The 19484-nt window shown below is 48.3% G+C and overlaps 1 protein-coding gene across 2 annotated transcripts in view; it reads left to right on the forward strand.

Annotated features, from left to right (window-relative positions):
- The first annotated feature begins 11762 nt into the window (after positions 1 to 11762).
- Positions 11763 to 19484, forward strand: part of MAPK4 (mitogen-activated protein kinase 4) — a 151651-nt gene continuing 143929 nt past the window's right edge. For both annotated transcript variants that reach the window (XM_019815272.3, XM_011287991.4), the window contains exon 1: positions 11763 to 11920. The gene's annotated coding sequence lies outside the window, so the exon portion shown is untranslated. The remainder of the gene's footprint in view (positions 11921 to 19484) is intronic.

Genomic DNA, 19484 nt, shown 5'->3' on the forward strand with positions numbered 1-19484 from the left:
GATTCTGGGTCTCCCAGGAGGCTCTCCCTCGGATTTGTCCTCCTTTGTCTCGTAAATTCTCAGCCAAACCGGAGAGATAGGCTCATGTGGGTAAAAGGAAGGCCGACCTGTCACCCACGGCGAGGTGATGCACGGGGATACACAGCCGTGAGGACAACTGGCGTCTTAGTAATCCTGAGATTTCCAAGCAACCAAGATGCTGTTTCTCTCCATTTATTTGACAGTATTTTGTAATCTTGAGTTTATGTAAAGGCACGCACATCTTTTGTTAAGCATATTCCTATTTTATGTTTTTACGGTATTGGGAATGGTGGGCTTTTCGCCATTGTTTTCTCCAATCGTTTGCCACTACTGTGTGGAAATACAATCGATGGGGGCGCTTGGCTGGCTCAGTCGGTAGACATGTGACTCAGTCTCGGGGTGGTGAGTTCGGGCCCCACATTGGGTACAGAGATTCCTTAAAATAAATACACAAAATTTTTGTTTTTATTTTTAATATTATTTTGTTTAATGTTTATTTAGTTTTGAGAGAGAGAAACAGAGTGCAAACTGGGGAGGGACAGAGAGAGAGGGAGACACAGACTCCCAAGCAGGCTTTAGGCTCCCAGCTGTCAGCACAGAGCCCAATGTGGGGCTCAAATCCACAAACTGCAAGATCACGACCTGAGTCAAAGTCGGACGCTTAACTGACTGAGCCACCCAGGCGCCCCATAAATACATAAAATTTTTAAAAACGAAATACAGGACGGTCTTCCTATTAATCTGGTCTTCTGCAACCTTGCTAAATTAACTCCTACTATTTCTCGTGGGTTTTATAGATGGTTTTGGATTCTCTGTCTACACAATCATACGTGCTGGTTAAAAGATGCCTTTGCTTCCAGCCGTGTTTCTGATACGAAAGTGGGGAGTTACTAAAATCCATAAGATTATTCTTGGAAATGGAGAAACTCTATCCTGTTCTGCCCCGAGTTCTTTTTTTATTTAATAAACACATCTTGGAAATATTTCCATATTACTTTCTAGAACTTCCTCTCATTTCCTTTTTATATGCTTCTCCATTGGGAACCCGTGTCAGTTTATTTAGCCAGTGCCTTCTGAGTAATCTTGAGTTATTTTCACCGTTTCACTCCCACAAAGTAGGCTGCGATGAGCCCCTCTGAGAAGCATTGTTCCATACGTGTATAAGATGAACTTAGATAAATTCCTAGAAACGGAATGACTGGGCCAGAGCATATATGCATATATAATTTTGGCAGACCTTGCCCCATCCTCTTCCATTGCTTGTACCCCTTTGCGCTCCGTCAGCAACATGGGAGCAACTTTTTCCACAGCCTTGCCAACAAGGGTTTGTCAGAAACGTTGGTGCGTTTTTCACAGCGACAGGTGAGAAATGGTGTCCTGCCATCGACTACTCAGGGGGGTCACGTGGAAACCGAGCCCACGCCTGCAGATGGATGGATGGCTGTCCTTCTGAGGGGGTCTCCAGGACTGCCAGAGCCGGGGGTGATGTCTTCCCACTGCCGTCGAGGAAGGGAAGGGTGACCTGCTCCGGCAGCAGCCAGCACACCCCCTCTGACCATCCGGTAAGGGTGCTCTCTGCCCACTTGAGCTCTGAGACTCTGCTCGGTCCTGAGTTCGCTTTACCTCTCTCCTCCCCCAAATTCGCAACCAGTTGCTAAGACCGAGATGGTGTGGAGTGAAAGAGAAAGACATCTGTATTTGCCGGGGACTAGACAGAACCAGCTTGAAATCTCCTTTGTGCCCATAAGAACGGCGAAACAGCTCTGTTGTTGCCCAAAGGAGACCAGGTTTAAGAGGTAAACAGAGGACAAGGACCTTCATCAAGCATAAGCATATTAAACTGTCTCCGAAGAAAAAGTTAAGAGTTAACGGTGCCTGTATCAACATCTCTCTGTGCCGGCTCTGCCCCTTCCCCCCACCACTGGAGGCGGCACAGAAGGGAAGGCAACAATTTGCCCTCGCTTCCTTTCAACCTGCAATTGTTTTTCCAGTCCGCTGCATTTTCAAGTGCAGAGTCCCTAAGGGCATTTCCGCACCTCTCTTATTTCACTGCCCCTCAACCACACCCCTCCCAGAAAGCACTGTTCCTTTCGGGGGTTCTAGAAGTCCCTTCCCTCCCTCAGCTTCCCACCTGCAGCTGCTCATGGACGTTTGTCATGTCTACTGCCTCGGGCTGCGGGCGCACACCTGATGCTCCCGGGGCTGCCCCGGAGGCTGCTTCTCACCTGCTGTTTGTAGGGTTGACGCCGAGGTCCCAAGACAGGCACGGTGCCCCACACTCCACCTGCGGGAACACACAGCATTCGCCTCAACTGCCTTTCAAAACCTTTTCCAGGAGGCAATCAAGACCTAAGTTATTTGCCCAGCCTTGATTTCTGCTGTCACCCTGACAGAGCCTTCACCGGAGAAGGGCTGACCCTTCTGCTGCCTGGGCATCCTGCCTTCATTCCTGCCTCCTTGCCTTGGCTCTTGCGTCTGCCCCCACCCTCCTCCCCCCTCAGTCTGGAATGTCCCTCTGTGGACTGCCGCTCAATTCCGTGCATCCGCTGAGTTCGAGATCAGCTTCACAACCTGAATGAAAGCTTCCCCTGACCTCTCACCCCCAAATCGTCACCCCCTCTTTCAACCTCTGGCACTTTTGCTGGGACCTCACCTATCACTCATCTCCTACTGCCTTGGGACCTCATCGGAAGGATTTAGCTTCTCCTGTCTTCAGAGTGAAAACCGCACATGATAGATCACTTTATTATTTTCACCCCTGTGCCTAGAATTTACTCCGTACTTAGCAAGGTCCAGTCACCATCATCGGAATGAATGGGCAGCTAGTTCTTGGTCCTCTCCAGCCTTGATGACTATTTTAGCAAACACAGAAGGCCATTGTCACATACTAATTTTGATTCGAAACAAGGCTCTTAGGCACTGTTTCCTCACCCATGGGGCTTTGGAATAGTCCCAACTCATTCAAGTCCAAGCAGCATGTGGGGCCTACTTGCTCTTTTCTACTAACTGTCACCCTTCTGGCAATGGCGGCGCGGGGACAGTGCCATCGTTCGTGCCCACGGCAGCTGTGTTTCATGCTCCAGGGTCCAGGCTTGCTCTCCCTGGCTTCTCTCGCAGCTGCTGAGAGCTTCTACCCAGCTGCTGAGTAGATCAGACTTTTCTCCGACAGGCCTGCCCTTCTTGGAGGAAGGCTGGCTGTCTCTACCAACCCTGAGGTTTCCAAGATCCTTAGGACAGACTGGAATTTAACGAGCTATTTCACCAAATCTTTCCTCGGGGCCTCAGCCTAACTGTGGCAAGAGATACTCCCTCCGAATGTTCCCCTTTCTCCTCTCTCCTTCCTTTGTACAGAAACTATCACTTGCTCTTTCTTTAGACCCATAGCAGGGATTTATCAGGGACCAAATAAGAGATTTCCACTTTAAGTTGTGATCTGGGGGCAAGCCATTTGCGGAAATAAATTGACAGCAATACTCGGGTTTTAGGATCAGTTCTTTGCTTGAGGATTTTCTCAGTGGCTTGGAGTCAAGGAAATGAAATGGGACAGAATATCCATTAAAAAAAATTTTTTTAACGTTTATTTATTTTTGAGACGCAGAGAGACAGAGAATGAACGGGGGAGGGTCAGAGAGAGAGGGAGACACAGAGTCTGAAACAGGCTCCAGGCTCTGAGCAGTCAGCACAGAACCCGACGCGGGGCTCGAACTCACGGACCGTGAGATCATGACCTGAGCCGAAGTCAGACGCTCAACCAACTGAGCCACCCAGGCGCCCCCAGAATAGTCATTTTAGACTTTAGCTTCTCCATAGAGTAATAATAATAATAACAGTGACTTATCTATATAGGTTCTCATGGTTTACAAAGTGTTTGTATGGGAATAATTTCCTTTGACCCTCACAACCACCCTGTGATGGGCGCACGGAAGGGTTTGCCATGAGAGGAAGCGGGGAGGACCTCCAGGGTTGGGTGCTGGGCTGCGTCCCCAAGCTACATGGAATATCACGACACAGCCCAGGTGTGCCTGTCGGAGAATTAGATTTAAATATGGGATGGCCGACAGCCTAATAACTGTGCTCCTCATTTGTTCTTAAGGGGAGCCAGACACCGTTCTAGAGAGAAATCTATCCAGAGGAAAAGAATCACTCGCCATGAGCCTCGAGGGCATCATGAGGCCCAAATGACCTGACCTGAGGCCTTAGAGCCTGGACCTGTGGGGGCAGGTGGGCGGGGAACAGGACCACAGCCATGCTGATTAAGCAGTGTCTCCCTGGTCCCTCCCACCTTTCTGTTCCCAGGGGGACAGGCCCCTCCACAGCCAGGCTGTCGTGATGCTGCCATAGCTATAACAAGAGGAGCCACCTGGGTATCGTTAATGAGACGGTCTGGCCTCTCCTCTTCTTCATCTGGTATCATACAATGTGCTCTGAGTAGATGGGGATTAATCACCCATCTGCTATAGATTGTTTTCAGTTCACAAAAAGGTCTCTGATCTGAGTCTTGCCTTGAGGGGTATTTGCTGTCTCTCACCTGTATCTCTTGGCCAAGGGGGCTCTGGGCCATACTGGGGGGTCTGGACCCTTCCCACTGGGCCAAATTATTCAGATGCCTCTTCCTGTCTTTGCAGATGTGGGACCTGGGGCCCAAGAAGGGATAAACCAAATATGCAAAGAAAAGAGAAAGTTAAATACTGGTGACTAAACATCAAATTTGCTTCCGAGGTTCCTGAAAGTCTGATCTAAGAAGAAACCACGATATGCTGTATAAACCCCTACTTGTTCTTCAGGTATTTGTCCTATGAGGACCTGGCCCGAGTCGCTGCTATGTTTCTTTTCCTTCATAGCAAATGTCATAGCTTTTAAAATGTAAAGCTTACTGATTATGAAAATAACAAATGCTAATTCTGAAACGTAAAGAAAAATAGAAATTTAAGTTTTCCTGTAATTTTGGATATTTTAATGTATTTCTTTTCTGCCTTTTTCTTTGCATATGAATAATGTATATAACAAATTTATAGCCATAGTTTTTAGGGCCTGGTTTTTTAATTGATCCATTATGAATATTTTCCCGTGCCATTAAAAACACCTCCTATACATTGGCTGGGGCAATATGGCCTAAATCTTTGTCAGTATCTCTAATTATTTCCTTTGGATAGATCTCTACAAGTGAAAAATGTAGGTCAAAGCTCAGTAGCATTTGAAGGCTCTTGATACATTCACAGGCAAAACTTCTCGAAAGAACTGTCTATATTCAATGCCTCCCCTCCTCACATTCTTTTCTCCTTAGCCCACTGACATCTGGCTTTTGCCCCATCAGTAAGACTGGAACGGCTCGCACTGAGCTGACCTCTCACTCGAACACTTCCACTCATGTTTTCAAGTGTCCTCTTTCTTTTGACTCCTCAGCAGCATTTTCACTGTCACCCACTTCCGCCTCCTCAAATTCTATTTCCTTGACTTCTGAATCTTTGTCCTTCTTGGATCTCCTGTTGGTTCTTTATCACATTTTCCTTGGCTCAGGAATGATTTTGGCTCTGAGGAACAGAAAACCCTACTGACAGTGCCTGAAATAAACAAGGATTTATTTTTCTTGAACACAAGAAGATGATGTATAGCTGCTAAAATTGACTTAGTGGCTCACTGATATTAGGGCTAGCATCCCTGAGATTCTCTTGGCCTTCCTCTTGTGTTTGTTGCCTCGATATCACCATGTGGCTGCTGTAGCACCAGCATCACATCTACATCCAAGGCAGGAAGAACAATGCACTCTCTGCCCTCTTTTCAATCTTTTAATTCAGGAAGGGAGCTTTCTTTAGCAGGCCTTCTGCTAGGTTTCAGTAGCAGACCTGGGTTACATATTGACCTTTAAGTCATTCATGATTCATCCTCTGGAGGCCTGAGAAGATGTTAACCTCCTGAGATCAAGGGATCTCAACCCCCTATCTGAACAAATCAGTGTTGTTTTAGTAGGACAAAGGGAGAGGGCAAAATGTAGAAAATGGTTTTGCAGGGACAAGAGAGAGAGAGTTGCTGGAGTTGGTGATTTTAGGTTCTCTTCTAGACCTTCTGCTCGCTGGACTTGCTTCCCCAGGAATCTTAACCACAAACACGGACTCCCCTCCTATCCACATTGTGATGACGAGTTCAAATCTTGTCTCTCCAGCCTGGAAGCCAGCCTCCCTCCTGGTCTTTCTCCTTAGATTCCCCAGACTGCACTTCTCCTGCAAGTGCATTCAGAACTCTCCATCCAAAACCCACTTTCCCATCTCGAGCATCTTCTCCCAGACTTGTCCCAGTGCGAAATAGTCCAAGAGATTTCAATTGTGTTTTCATGGCGGGACATTTTTGTTTCAAATGGACTTGAAACAGAAGGACATTACATCAAACAACTTGCCTTGCCTTGCGGTCCTCCTCTTCCTTCACTGAGAAAGTGCACGTGGATTCCCTCCACTGGCGGGAATCGTTAGGACACTGGGCCTGGGATTTCCAAAGCAGATCCCGACACCAAAGCTTCCACATCACTCTTTATTAAGGAGGACAGTCCTCTCCCATCCCTGAAAATAATTCAGTCCTGCCAGAGGAGTAGGAGTGAGAAGGAAGGGGGAGCAGGGCCGAGAAGGAAAAAGAGAACAGAAGCAAAGCACTTTCACGATCCAGCTCAGCTGATGGCCTGATCGTGTTGGATCCTCTTCCGAGTGGCCACATGAGCTGCTGCGTTCTGGAGAAGGTGAAAAAGATCGTATCTGCTGGCTTCTGGAACCACTGGTGAGAACCTCCCCCAGTGTGCCTTAAGCCCCCTGTCCCTTCTCTGCAAGGGTGCCCATTTGGTCTTGCAGCCTCTTTCCACTCGGAGGCAACAGGGAAGCTCCAGGGCAGCAAGTGAGAGGTGCAAAGAGTGAATAGGAAGCGAGGCATTATCCCAGGTCCGTGAGCACAGACAGACCCTCAGGTGGCCAGACCCCCAGGTGGCCACCTTGATCTGAGGTGATGCGTGAGAAGTATTTGACCCAGTAGGTGAGTCCTCCCATGTTACAGATGAGAAAACTACAACCCAGAGAGGGCAAAAGCCTTGTCCAGGGTTACACAGCTGGTTAGTGGCAGAATGAACTCTCAGTTCACTGCTCTTTTGTCATACTGTGCTGTCATTGCATGGTCTTTTTGGCTGCTTTTCGTCTCGACGACTCAAGAAAGCATAATCCAAACTCTGACCCTTCTCAATTGAATTTCCTAAGTGCCTCGGGCGCCAACTTCATCCATCACAGACTGTGTGCACATCTTAATTAGAACATTATTATTATTATTATTATTATTATTATTATTATTATTATTTGCCAGCCAGGTTCCTTTACAGTCAAGGGAAAGCAACCCTGTAAAAGCTAAGTGGAAATCTATTATTATCAGTCACATCTGCCAATAATAGGCAGGGCTTTCCTCGTCTTTGCCAGAACTGGAGAGTAGCCACCCTTATTTAATAAAACACTAATACTAACTGTAAGCCAAGACTGATGTACCAAAACTTAGAAGAGTGCTTTATAGCTTCACATGTTTTTTAATATTTGCGAAGTGCCTCGTATCCCTGTCTGTAATTGACGGGGCATAAATCAGGTATAACTATAATAATCATAAATAGATTTTCTTCCACAAGACAAAACCACACCGGGAAACAGGTATGAACAATTCATAAATCCGCTGTGTCTTCTCCAATACCATCAAGCGATTCAACTCTCAGTGGACACTGACCAGTTTTCCTACAATTGAATTCAATTCCAACACTATCCAGAGATGAGGTCAGTTCCCGCAGGTTAAGGGCTCAGTCCCACAGAACTCTATCCCCGTGCCCACCTCAGATTTCCATAACCTCCCCCCGCCCAGGTTCAATTAGTTTGCTAGAGCGGCTCACAGAACTCAGAGAAACATTTGTTTACGCTGATCAGTTTATTATAAACGATATTTGAAAGGTTCCAGATGGACAGTCAGAAGAGGTCCATAGGGCTAGGTCGGGAAGGTCCCGACTTACAGGAGCTTCAGTCCCCGAGGAACTGGAGTTCACCGCCCCATCCAACCCCGGCCACCAAGTGGATGTCATCTGGCAGCCCTTCAAATCCTGACGTTCAAGAGTGTCTGTCAAGTTTAATCTTTCCAGAGGTTTGTCGGTGGGGCTGAAAATTTCAACCCTCTAACCCCCTGGTTTTTCCGGTGACCGGCTCCATCCAGAGGCTAGATGCAGGGGCCCACCCTGAGTCATCTCATTAGAATAAACTCAAAAGGGTATGGTTATGAATGACAAAAGACACTCTAGTCACTCAAGAAACTCGAAGGGTTTGAGGAGCTCGGTGCTGGGAATCAGGGACAAAGAACACATAGATTTCTTTTTTTTTTTTTTTTTAATTTTTTTTTCAACGTTTTTTATTTATTTTTGGGACAGAGAGAGACAGCATGAACGGGGGAGGGGCAGAGAGAGAGAGGGAGACACAGAATCGGAAACAGGCTCCAGGCTCCGAGCCATCAGCCCAGAGCCTGACGCGGGGCTCGAACTCACGGACCGCGAGATCGTGACCTGGCTGGACGCTTAACCGACTGCGCCACCCAGGCGCCCCTAGATTTCTTATTATACTACAATAAATAAGTCGTATGTGTAGTTCTATAGAGAACGATGGTCATTTGTTACCTCATTTTTGATCCTAGACCTTCCGGAGAAGTGTTACTCTGTGGTCTTAGTACATTCCAGCTGCTGTAACGGAACACCAGAGACTGGGTGGCTTCTAGACAACAAAACTTCCTTCTCACAGTTCTGGAAGCTGGGAAGTCCAAGATCAAGGTGCTGGCAGATTTGGTGCCTGGTAAGGGCCTACTTCCTGGTTCATCGATGCCCATCTACTCACTGGGTCCTCACAGGGCAGCAGGGGTAAGGGAGCTCTGTGGGGTCTCTTTTATCAAGGCAGAAATCCCCTTCCTGAGGGCTCCACCCTCATGACCCTTCACCTTCCGAAGGCCCCACCTCCAAATACCATCACGTTGGGGATTAGGTTTCAACAAAGGCATTGGGGGGTGGGGAAGGGACACAGGTATTCCATCTATAGAAACAATATTTCAAAAAATTATATGTAAATACTCTAAGAAAGGAGGCATTGCACTTTCCTGCTCAATGCAACAACTCCCCCACCTCCTGTCCTCCAGGACCACAGCAGACATGCGCACCTCTGGCCTGGTCACTGAGATACAGCATGTGGTTATCCAGTCATAGGCAGTGGGGAAATGCTGGTACATTTTTCCCCATGAAAAAAAAAAAGACCCCTCTTTTTTTTTTTTTTTTTAAGTTTATTTATTTTATTTTGAGAGAGGGAGAGCAGGAGCAGGGGAAGGGCCAAGCAGGCTCTGTGCTGTCAGTGCAGAGCCTGATACGGGGCCTGAACTCACCAACCGTGAGATCATGACCTGAGCCGAAAATCAAGAGCCGGAGGCTTAACTGACTGAGCCACCCAAGCGCCCCTGAAAAAAAAAAAAAAAGTCCTCAAACAACCTGGTGACCTTCCCAACCTCTGGGTTCTGTGTGGTTATTTCCTACTTACCCATCTAGGCCAGCTGTTTGTTTCTTCTGCCAGGGTAAAAATAAGGAATAACCTGTTTCCTAATAACAGCATCCATAGGAGAATACCATGTGATACTGATGTGATGCAGGGTGTCTAGATGAAATATCCCAGTCCTCATTCATTCCCCTGGCATTGTGCGGTAATGGACTCTGATATTAAAATGCATATTTCACACCCTCGTACCATAATTTGGAGGACGGCCATTCACTATGCATGAGCCATTCACTCACACTCATCACACGGAGAAAATTACATTTTCCCAGTTGCCAAATGGAAGAGATAAATTATCTCACGTGGACAAGCACATTGCTCCCAAGAGCAGTTTCACAGACCCAAGACACTGATCTAAAACACCCAGGAGGGAGGCTAGGAGCTTTGCTGGTGTTGTCCTGGGTCAGTCTCTTTATTCACACCTACCAGACTCTCAGCCTAATGGGCTTAATGGGGTGGCACATTTGCTTTTCTGGCTTTTTTGGACAAAATGAGAATCCTTGGGGCCTCTTATTCCTCCTTCCTAGAAAAGATGTTATAAAAATGAATAAATTAACACAGTATTTCATATGTATGCATACCCACTGAATTGATAACACTTATTTGTAATGAAAATTAAAGAAGCAAATGTTAAAATGTTCTCTTTGAGAAAGATACATAGGAAAGTCTCACCAGAGATGCACACACAGTTGCTTGTTAAATATTCTCTCCTTATCGTTACTCATTCCTTTAGGTTAATGAAGGTTCAGATAACTGCTGTCTTTAAGTTAGCATGTAACCTTAACCTATTACCTGCATACATACGATTAATAGCATTTCTATCTATGTGATCATTAGAGCTAACATTTATTACACCTCATGTGGCCATCACTGTTCTACCTACTTGATGTATTTTCTAATTTGATCCCACAATTTAAAATCTTTGTTTTTGCCCACGTTACTTTAGAACAGTTACATGAATCACACATTAATGCATTCAACAGTGACTGACCACCCATTACACACCTGGAATTGCACTAGGCCCTGGAGGTAGAAATGCGGGGTAAAGCAGAAATAACCGTAGGATACAGCTGACCTTATGAAGTACCAAAGTTAAGGTTCTTGCTCAGAATGCTTTGGGAGTTGGGAGTAGGGAGGGCTCATGGGCAGCTAAAGCCGCCAGTGACCTCATTATACAATATTTAGGTTATCATATTTTTCTCTGCCTAGAAAAGTGGCTCCCCCACATTTCCACTGGGGCGAATGCATTAAGTGACGCACCTAATCCGTATGGACCACTTTGGGTTTGCTGGAAGGCACCACCTAAACAGCAGTTATTAACCACTGTTGTGCACAAGTCTGGAGCCTTCTGCTTTCCTTGTCTCTGGCTTCCAAAGTCTGGTTCCCTTCTGTTACTTTTATCCCGGCCCTGCAAATGAGCACAGGTTCACAGCCCAGGCGCCCGACTCTGAATCTAAGGCAAGCTCTGGACCGCTGCACGTGCACCCTGCGTCCCCGCGACTCTGGGCCGGTTCCTTCTCCCGCCCATCCGGGTCTCCCTCTGCCCGGCGACGGCCAAGGACCGCACGGCTCCAAACCGGCCACCAGGTCCCCGTCCGCTCCTTCTACCCCCGCGCCCCGGCTCCCGGCCGCTGCAGCGGCGCGGGGCTGACCAGGCTTGGGAGGCCCGCTTTCGGCCGGGGCAGGGGAGGATCCAGCTTCCCCCCCGCTCCCTCCCTCCTGGGCAGACCCCGAGGGGTCCCCTCCCCCCCGGCAAAAGTGGGGACCGGCTTCCAAGGTGACGGAGGACTCCTGAGAACGTGCGCCCGGGCAGGAAGGCCAGGCTGCCTCGGGACGGAGGCTCGACTCAGAAAACGCGCGGGCGCCAAGCCCCCCAGGTGAGGTTGCCTCTGCTGGGGCTTCGGGGGACAAGGTCCGTCCGCCCCGCGCGCGCTCCGCGGGGTGGCTGGGGAGGCAGGCAGGAACGGGGCGCGCGGGGTAGGCGGCCGCCCCCGGACGCCCAGGCCGGGCTCCCCCGCTCCCGCCGCCGCAGCAGGTGGGGGCCCGGCGGCCCGGGGGCGGGGCCCGGCTCGGGGCGGAGCCGCGGCGGCGGCGGCGGCGATCGCGGGGCGGTGCGGCCGGGGGCCGGAGCGGAGCCGGAGCCGGAGCCGGAGCCGCGAGCCGGAGCCGGAGCCGGAGCCGCGAGCCGGGCTGTCCGGGCGCCCGCGGGAGCTCGCGGCGCGCCGGGGTTGGGACCCGCCTGGCCGAGCGCGCCGGCGCCGCGACCGCAGACAAAGGCGTCTCTCGCGCCCGGGCCGCCGCGCTCTCGGGCTCTGCCTTGGGTAAGTGGCTCCCCCTCCGCTTTCTTTCTTCTCCCGCTGCCTGCCCCTCTCGGAGTTCTGCGGGTTCTGGAGAAGCCGGGCGAAGGGAAGAAATGCTACTTCCCCGCTCTCTCTGCACCCCTACCTCACCTTTATAAAAAAACCCAAACCCAACGGAAAACCAAGCAAATACCAAACTAGCGAGTTTCCGAGGGGGGGGGGTGTCTCCCGCGGGACCGACGCGGCCGCGCTCAAGGACCCCTTTCCTCGGCCGACCGCGCGCGGGGGCTGTCCCTGGATCTGCGGTTCCGATGGGAAGGTTGCCACTGGGCGTCCCCGGGGGGTGTGTAGTGCAGGAGAATTTAGGGACCGGGTGCTGGGGGGGGACCCCACCCCTGCGGGCAGTTCCGCGCGTTTGGGGGCTCCGAGGGGCGGTTCGTATTGCGAGTTCGAATTGGGATCTTGGTTGTGGGGTCTGCCCCAGTCCCCTAGCATCTTCTCCCCTAGCCGCCTTCGCGCTTCGTTCAGGGGTTGCTATAGCGCCCCCCACGCCCCACCCGACTGAGGCTTCCACTCTGCCCCTCGCGGCCCCAGGGCGGGGGCTTGGGGTGCCCGGGAGAGCTGGGAGGGAGGGAGGCAGCCCCGCCGCTTTCTCCGGCTCGGCAATCCCCAGCCCGAATCCGCTGGGGAGGGCGGGCAGCTGCCGGCAGCCGGTCGGGTTTGACCACGCAGCCCGGTCCTGGGCCAGCTCCCCCAGCCTCTTCCCCGGCTGCTCTCCACCGGAAAGCAATCGGAAGCCCGGCTGGCGTTTGCTTTTGTTCTGCCCGCAACTCTCCGGAATCCGAGAAGCCTGGGTGGGCGGGTGCCCCGGGAGGGGGCCGTTGCGGGAGCTTCAGGTGCAGCCCCGAAGTGACAAGTGGAGGCGGCAGCCGTTGCCCGCCCCTGGGTGGGGAATGGGTCCCGATCGCTAATCAATGCCCGAGAGCAGGCGGTGCGTCCGCGGCTCCGGAAAAAGCGCGCTGTGCGCGGCGGCCGCGCACTGTCACGCGCCTCTCCAGCACTCTCAAAAGCGCTACCTCGAGACGCGCATTTCCATTCATGGATCTCTGCCTGGGATTTGACTGATGTCACCTCTGCCCGAGTTCTCTGAGGAGCGAGCGTCTACCACTATGAGATTTAATAGCCATTTACAGGGGGCCTACTCTGTGCAAGGCAGCAGTCCTAGGATCGTCTTAATTTAAAAGTATTTATTGAGCATCTACTAGGTACGAAATAGATGTGTTACAAACATTTCAATTTAGCAGATATTTATTGAGTGCTTCCTGTTTTCAAGGTAGTTGTGCTGTGACCTTATTTTAATAGGTATCTCCTGAACACCTTGTGTGTACAAAGGTTTTGTGTGTGTGTGTGTGTGTGTGTGTGTGTGTGTGTGTGTGTGTTTTCTGAAGGATTGCCCAGCCTACTTTTAGGAGACATATGGAAGCAAAGGAGAGAATGTGTCTTTGGACCCTTCAGTCTTCAGTTCCTTTAGTAGCCTACATTTTACCTTTTCTGGACTGCTTGTCATGTGGGGTAGGAAGAGCTTGTCTTCTATACTAAAGCTTGAGGGGTTGGAGGGGAGCAGGGCAGAATAATGCAAAGGCCTACTCTGGGACCCCTTTCCAATTCACTTTACTTACATGGCCAGGGGCTTGGGGTGGGGGAGAGGTTGTCAATTCCTTTGTGCAAAGCACCATGCTAGTTACTGCAGTGAATTAAAGGTTAATAGGGCAAAGTCCTGATAGTCAAAGGGATAGACAATCAGTGGTGAGGACAGAAAGACAGACAAATGGACAACCAACTAAATAAACCATGAAGGGGGTGGCAGAAGGCACAAAGATAGGTCCAGCCTGGACCTTCCAACTCCTAGTTCCAAATTGGTGACAACAGGTGGGGTGAGGATATCTTTAAAATCCCGTATTTGGATGGCTAGGGGCTAAGTGAAAGAATCAAATGGTCTGAGGGTCCTTCCTGCTAAGAGATATGATGACTCTATTATTCTGATCATCTTGGGATCCTGACACTCACTGGAATATCCAGATTGTCAAGAAAACTGTGGGCCATCAGTCTCTTGGCAAATATTTGAGCACTTATGTTTCATTTAGGCTGCTATCAGGGAGATATAATCTAAGATGTAGTCTTTTTCATAAAGGACTTTTTTTTTTTTTTAGTGTTTATTTATTTTTGAGAGAGAGACACAGAGTGTGAATGGAGGAGGGGCAGAGAGAGAGGGAGAGAGAGAATCCAAAGCAGGCTCCAGGCTCCGAACTGTCAGCACAGAGCCCAACTCAGGGCTTGAACCCACCAACTGTGAGATCATGGCCTGAGCTAAAGTTGGGCGTTTAACCGACTAGGCCACCCAGGCACCCCAGTCATGAAGGACTTAACAGAGTTCTTGAGATAAACACATAAAAAGACTGCTTGCACAGCAAACTTGAAAAGCCAGGAGCAAATTCCTCCTAGAATTTAATGTCAAAAAAAGTTCTGTGCTCATGGTGTTGTGGCTTTCCTCTTCTCGGATGGTGAGAACTGCTCTATGTCTAGTGTGTTGGGCTCCAGCAATTCCTGGGCACTGCTTGATCCCAGCTTCTTGGTACAGTGCTCTTTTTCTTCCCAAATTATCTCCAGTTTCCCTCTTAAATTCTTTTTATTGTTATTATTTTAATGCCTATTTATTTTTGAGAAGAGAGAGACAGAGCATGAGCGGGGGAGGAGTGAGAAAGAGGGAGACACAGAATCCGAAGCAGGCTCCAGGCTCCAAGCTGTCAGCACAGAGCCGGCCACGGGGCTTGAACTCACGGACCGTGAGATCACGACCTGAGCCGAGGTCGGACGCTTAGCTGACTGAGCCACCCAGGCGCCCCTCTCTTAAATTCTTTTTAAACAACATTATCATATTTTTTGTTATGAACTCCAAAGCCCCCCTCAAATCCTTCCTGAAAGGAGGCCCATTATAAAAGATACATAGGAAACGTGATAAGCACTAGGTGAGTGGCTTCAGGCCTCCTTTACCTAAGAGAAGAGCAGAGGAAAACCCCACAGGGGCCGAAATCAGGAATGCACAGAGAAAACAAAAACTGACCTTGCGAGATGGAATAGGATTCACAGGGGCAGAAGAGACTTCAAACCAAGGCTTCCTCCCAAATTGAGAAAAATGGTGTAAGCAGAGGTGTGAAGGGAAACAAGCCAGTAGTCTGGTCCTTCTTCATCTAGAATAGTTTCCATTCATTCAACAAAGAAATGCTGCCTGAGCATTTTACTCTGTGTCCAGGACTCTGCTGGGCGTGGGGGGTGATGGGCTCCACCCGGCACAGTTTGGGGTTCCCTGTGATCTCAGGGCCGGCGAGGACCTTTGTCTCCTGTTCACTGCTGGGATGGTGCTGGGTCCCTGCCATTCTTTCGAGCATTCCTGGCGTTTTTTCACCTGAGCTGAACTTGATTGTAATCTTCTCCAAGGCTAAGAATGTGACTTCTTTTTTTCTCTCTGCGTCCCTCCCTCCCTGCAGGCTCAGGCTTATCTGTAGAGGACATTTATCTCAGGACATTGTCTCGCCCACTTCACCATTTCCCTACCTCATCCGGGCCCATTACTGCTTCCTTTGCGCTTACCACTTTCAGCGGCTCAGAGCCTTTCCCTGTATGGAAACTCAGGGGAAAAACAATCTGTCATCAGTCACTTTCTCTTGAAGATGAATGTAGGTCACTGTCCTCCCTTCCGGGGGTCTTTGTGCAGTAAGCCTCATTGGAATGAAAGGCTTTGTCCCCCGGGAGAGGATTTCAGGCACAGGCAAGTGGGTGTTGGAGGTGATTGGGGAGGCAAAATCCCCTTCCTGGTGCTCCTGAGATTATGCTACACCTCCTCGTGTAGCCACTCTTGGCAAGGGTCTCTGCAGTCCCGTGTGACCCATGAAAATCTGGAGCCTTCCATGCTTCATATCATGGTGTGGTGGCTAAAGTCAGATCGCCGCCCCGCCTCAACTGTCTGTCAACCTGGCCTTTGCCTGCTCTAGTGTTTAAAGGTTAATCGTTTTCCAAGCAGAATCCTTGCTTCTTTACCTGTCTATACATGCCCACTATTTTAAGGCAGAGATTCTCAGCCTGAGTGCTATCGATGCTGTGGGCTGAATAATTTTTTGGTCACGGGAAACTGCCCTGTGCATTGTAGAACGTTTATCGGTATCCCTGGCCTCTACCCAGCAGATCGTGCCCTCCCCCACCCCAAATTGTGACAGTCAGAAATGTCTCTGGTTGTTGCTGGATGTCCCCTGAGAAGCAAAATCACCCTTGATTGAGAACCACTGTTTGTTTTGTTTTGTTTTTAGTGTTTTTTTCTTTTTGAGAGAGACAGGGAGAGACAGAGACAGCGGGAGCAGAGGAGGGGCAGAGAGAGAGAGGGAGGGAAACACAGAATCCGAAGCATTCTTTGCTGAGCTGTCAGCACAGAGCCTGACACGGGGCTCGAACTCATGAGCGGTGAGGTCGTGACCTGGGCCAAAGTTGGATGCTCAACCAACTCAGCCACCCAGGCACTGAGAACCACTGTTTTAAGGGGTATTAGTTAATACATACCATTCTGTATAACTTCCTACTTTTCTGGGAGAGGCCTGATTTAATGTAACTTGGTTCTTTTCGGTCAAGGTGACTTAGTAAATGTGAAGTTAACTTTGTAGAACTTTCCATATGAATAATTTCATAAGTCAGCGAAGCATCTCTTGTCATCCCACATAGTCGAATCTGCCCATTATGTTAAGTCAATCTTTTGAGGCAAAAAAAAAAAAAGCAAAACTCAAATTCTTCCCCTAGCATGTGGCTGATTAATATGCCAGAAATATGGGTAGCAGAACCGCCACAGGGAGCTACCATTGCCCACAGGGTCGTCCCAGCCGCTGCTTGGGCAGTGGCTGGTGAGCAGCATTGGGGAGGGAGGTGGGGAGAGGATCCAGTTCTGATGGGACAGGATGCTTATGTAATTTGAGGGTCACCTTTAAGGAAAAGACAAGATGACCAGATGACAGCGTTGCTGGGGCACTGGAAAGGTCCTGTGCAAGAGGGGTTTCAGTTTCACTAGCTTTAAGTGAAGCTGTCTTTGGAAAGATTTGAGGAGCCACGGGACAGCTGTGGCCGCAGGGATAGGAGGGTAGAGAATTGCCTCTACCGATGATGGCAGGAGCTAAGGGAAGCTTGTCAAAGACTTGGCATGCCTAGAGAGCGTGGATCAGGATGGAATTGCTAAATGCAGGGTGGCCTGTGCTTCTGTTACCGTTTGTCCTCAGAAGTAGACTTTCGGAGCTTCGGCGACTCTGGGTCAGCATTAGCATCAGCAGCATCTTTGTAGGATGGAACCTGGGGCAAGGTTGGTTCAAGTTTAGCAGGAAGCTGTGTGAGCTCCCTTCGTGGACGGAAGTAACTTCATGCACATTGTAAGTGAGGTTGGCCCAGTGCCCAAGTTTATTGATTCAGAAAGCGAATGAAACTCCTTTTCAGTATATTATAATGGTATGTGGAGAGTTTACCGTAAGATTTCATTGATTCAGCCTTCTTTTTTGGAATACCCAAGACTGGGATGAGACTTCTCCTTGTATTGCAACAGGCTAGGTAGGAAATACCTTTTGGGGGCGGGGGGAGGCAAGTAATCAAAGTACTTGAAAACTTAATAAAACAAACCAAAACAAAAATCCCTATATTTCAGACTTTTCATTCATTCACAATCTTTTTCCTTAATTTAAATTGACCTACCTTCAGTGAGGAATAGAACGTGCTATGATTATTGCCATAGTATGTAAATGGGCCTGGTTGTATGTGAAACTGAACTGTCAATATGTCAGTGTCTAGAGTTAACAAAAATAAAAAGACTCGCTACGAGAAGATTTATTATAGGAGGGATTTTTTAAAAAATAGCTGGTTTTCCATTTGTGTTTACACGGATTTGATTTTTACACAGTTTTTCAAGAGTCAAGACCTGTTTGGAGATTTTGGGTCAAATCTACACACAATCACAGAGCTTAAAGCTGCAAGGGATTTGGGGGATCAGTGAGCAGTGCGCACCTCTCCTTGTGTCATTGAATGCACGGAGAAACTGAGGCTGAGAGAAGTTAGGTGGCTTGCCAGGGTTGCACAAAGGTTACTGCTAAGCTTGGGTTCGGGGTGAAGAGTTTGCGCCGTCCCCTTTGACACTCATTGTGACTGAAAAATTGTTCCGACTTCCGGGTTGCCAGCGCGTGTTAGTGGAGGGAGGTCCTGGCAGGAAGAGTTTCCGGGTCATCTAATCCTGGTGGAACTAATCATTAATTCACACTGATTTCACCTACGCCAAAGGTATGTGTGCATATGAGTTGTACTGAAAAGAACCAGGAGAAAGCGCCAACAGTTGACTTGGTGAAATGAGATTATTTGACAAACCTTCTTATGTACAGCACAGTGACTACACTTAATAATACTGTATTGTGTATTGGAAAGTTGTTTTGTTAAGGGAGTAGAACGTAAAAGTTCCCACCACAAGAAAAAAATATTTGCAACTGTGTGTGGTGGTGGATGTTAATTCGACTTATTGTGGTGGTCATTTCACAGTATATACAAATATTGAATCATTACATTGTACACCTGAAACTAATATAATGTTATATGCCAATTATATCTCAATAAAATTTTTTAAATTAAAAAAAAAACCTTCCTTTAATGCTCTTTGATAATGGCCTTATAGTAAATAATTAGAAAAAAAAACATTTATTTCCCTATTTAGAAAAGTACTATATATGCATTATGAGAAGTAGCAAGAAAAATTTTAAAATCCTACCATGATCCTTTGACCCAATCATATTTTTGCTCTGCTTTAGTGTTTTTTTCCCTCAGCTCAAGTTTTAAACACAATTGAGATCATACTGTACATATGATCGTAATTCATGTCTTTTTAGTTAATATTATAACAATTTCCATGTTTTTACAAACTCTTTGTAAACATAACTTTAAAGGAATTTTTTTCACTTTATTTTAGAGAGAGAGAGGGGGAGAGGGGCAGAAGGGGAGAGAGAGAAAGAGAGAGAGAGGGAATCTTAATTAGGCTCCACATTACGCATGGAGCCCATCATGGGGCTTGATTCCATGACCCTGGGATCATGACTGGAGCCAAAACCAAGAGTCGGATGCTCAATGGACTGAGCCATCCAGGCACCCCAGTTAAACATAACTTTTAAAGGCTACACAATTCAATATTAGTGAATATCATTTACTCCCAGTTTCTCACTGCTGTATCATTGCTGTGAGCAACTTTGTGTCCATACTTTTTCTACAATTTGGATTGTTTTCTTGGTATACATTTCCAGGTAGTGAAACTACTCAACCAAGAGTGGAATGTACCATGCTAACCAATTGCGTTCCAAAAATGGAAATGATTTTACCACATCGTTGGTAGCATAGGGTATTTGATTTTTTAAGAATTATCAATTTGATAAGTGGAAAATATGTCACTATTGCTTTCACTTGCATTTTGGTTACCACTATAGCTAAACATTTCTCTGTAATATTACCTGTTTGTAATTTTTGTTAATTA

This window comes from Felis catus, chromosome D3, assembly GCF_018350175.1.
Source record: "Felis catus isolate Fca126 chromosome D3, F.catus_Fca126_mat1.0, whole genome shotgun sequence".
Lineage (NCBI taxonomy): Eukaryota > Metazoa > Chordata > Mammalia > Carnivora > Felidae > Felis > Felis catus.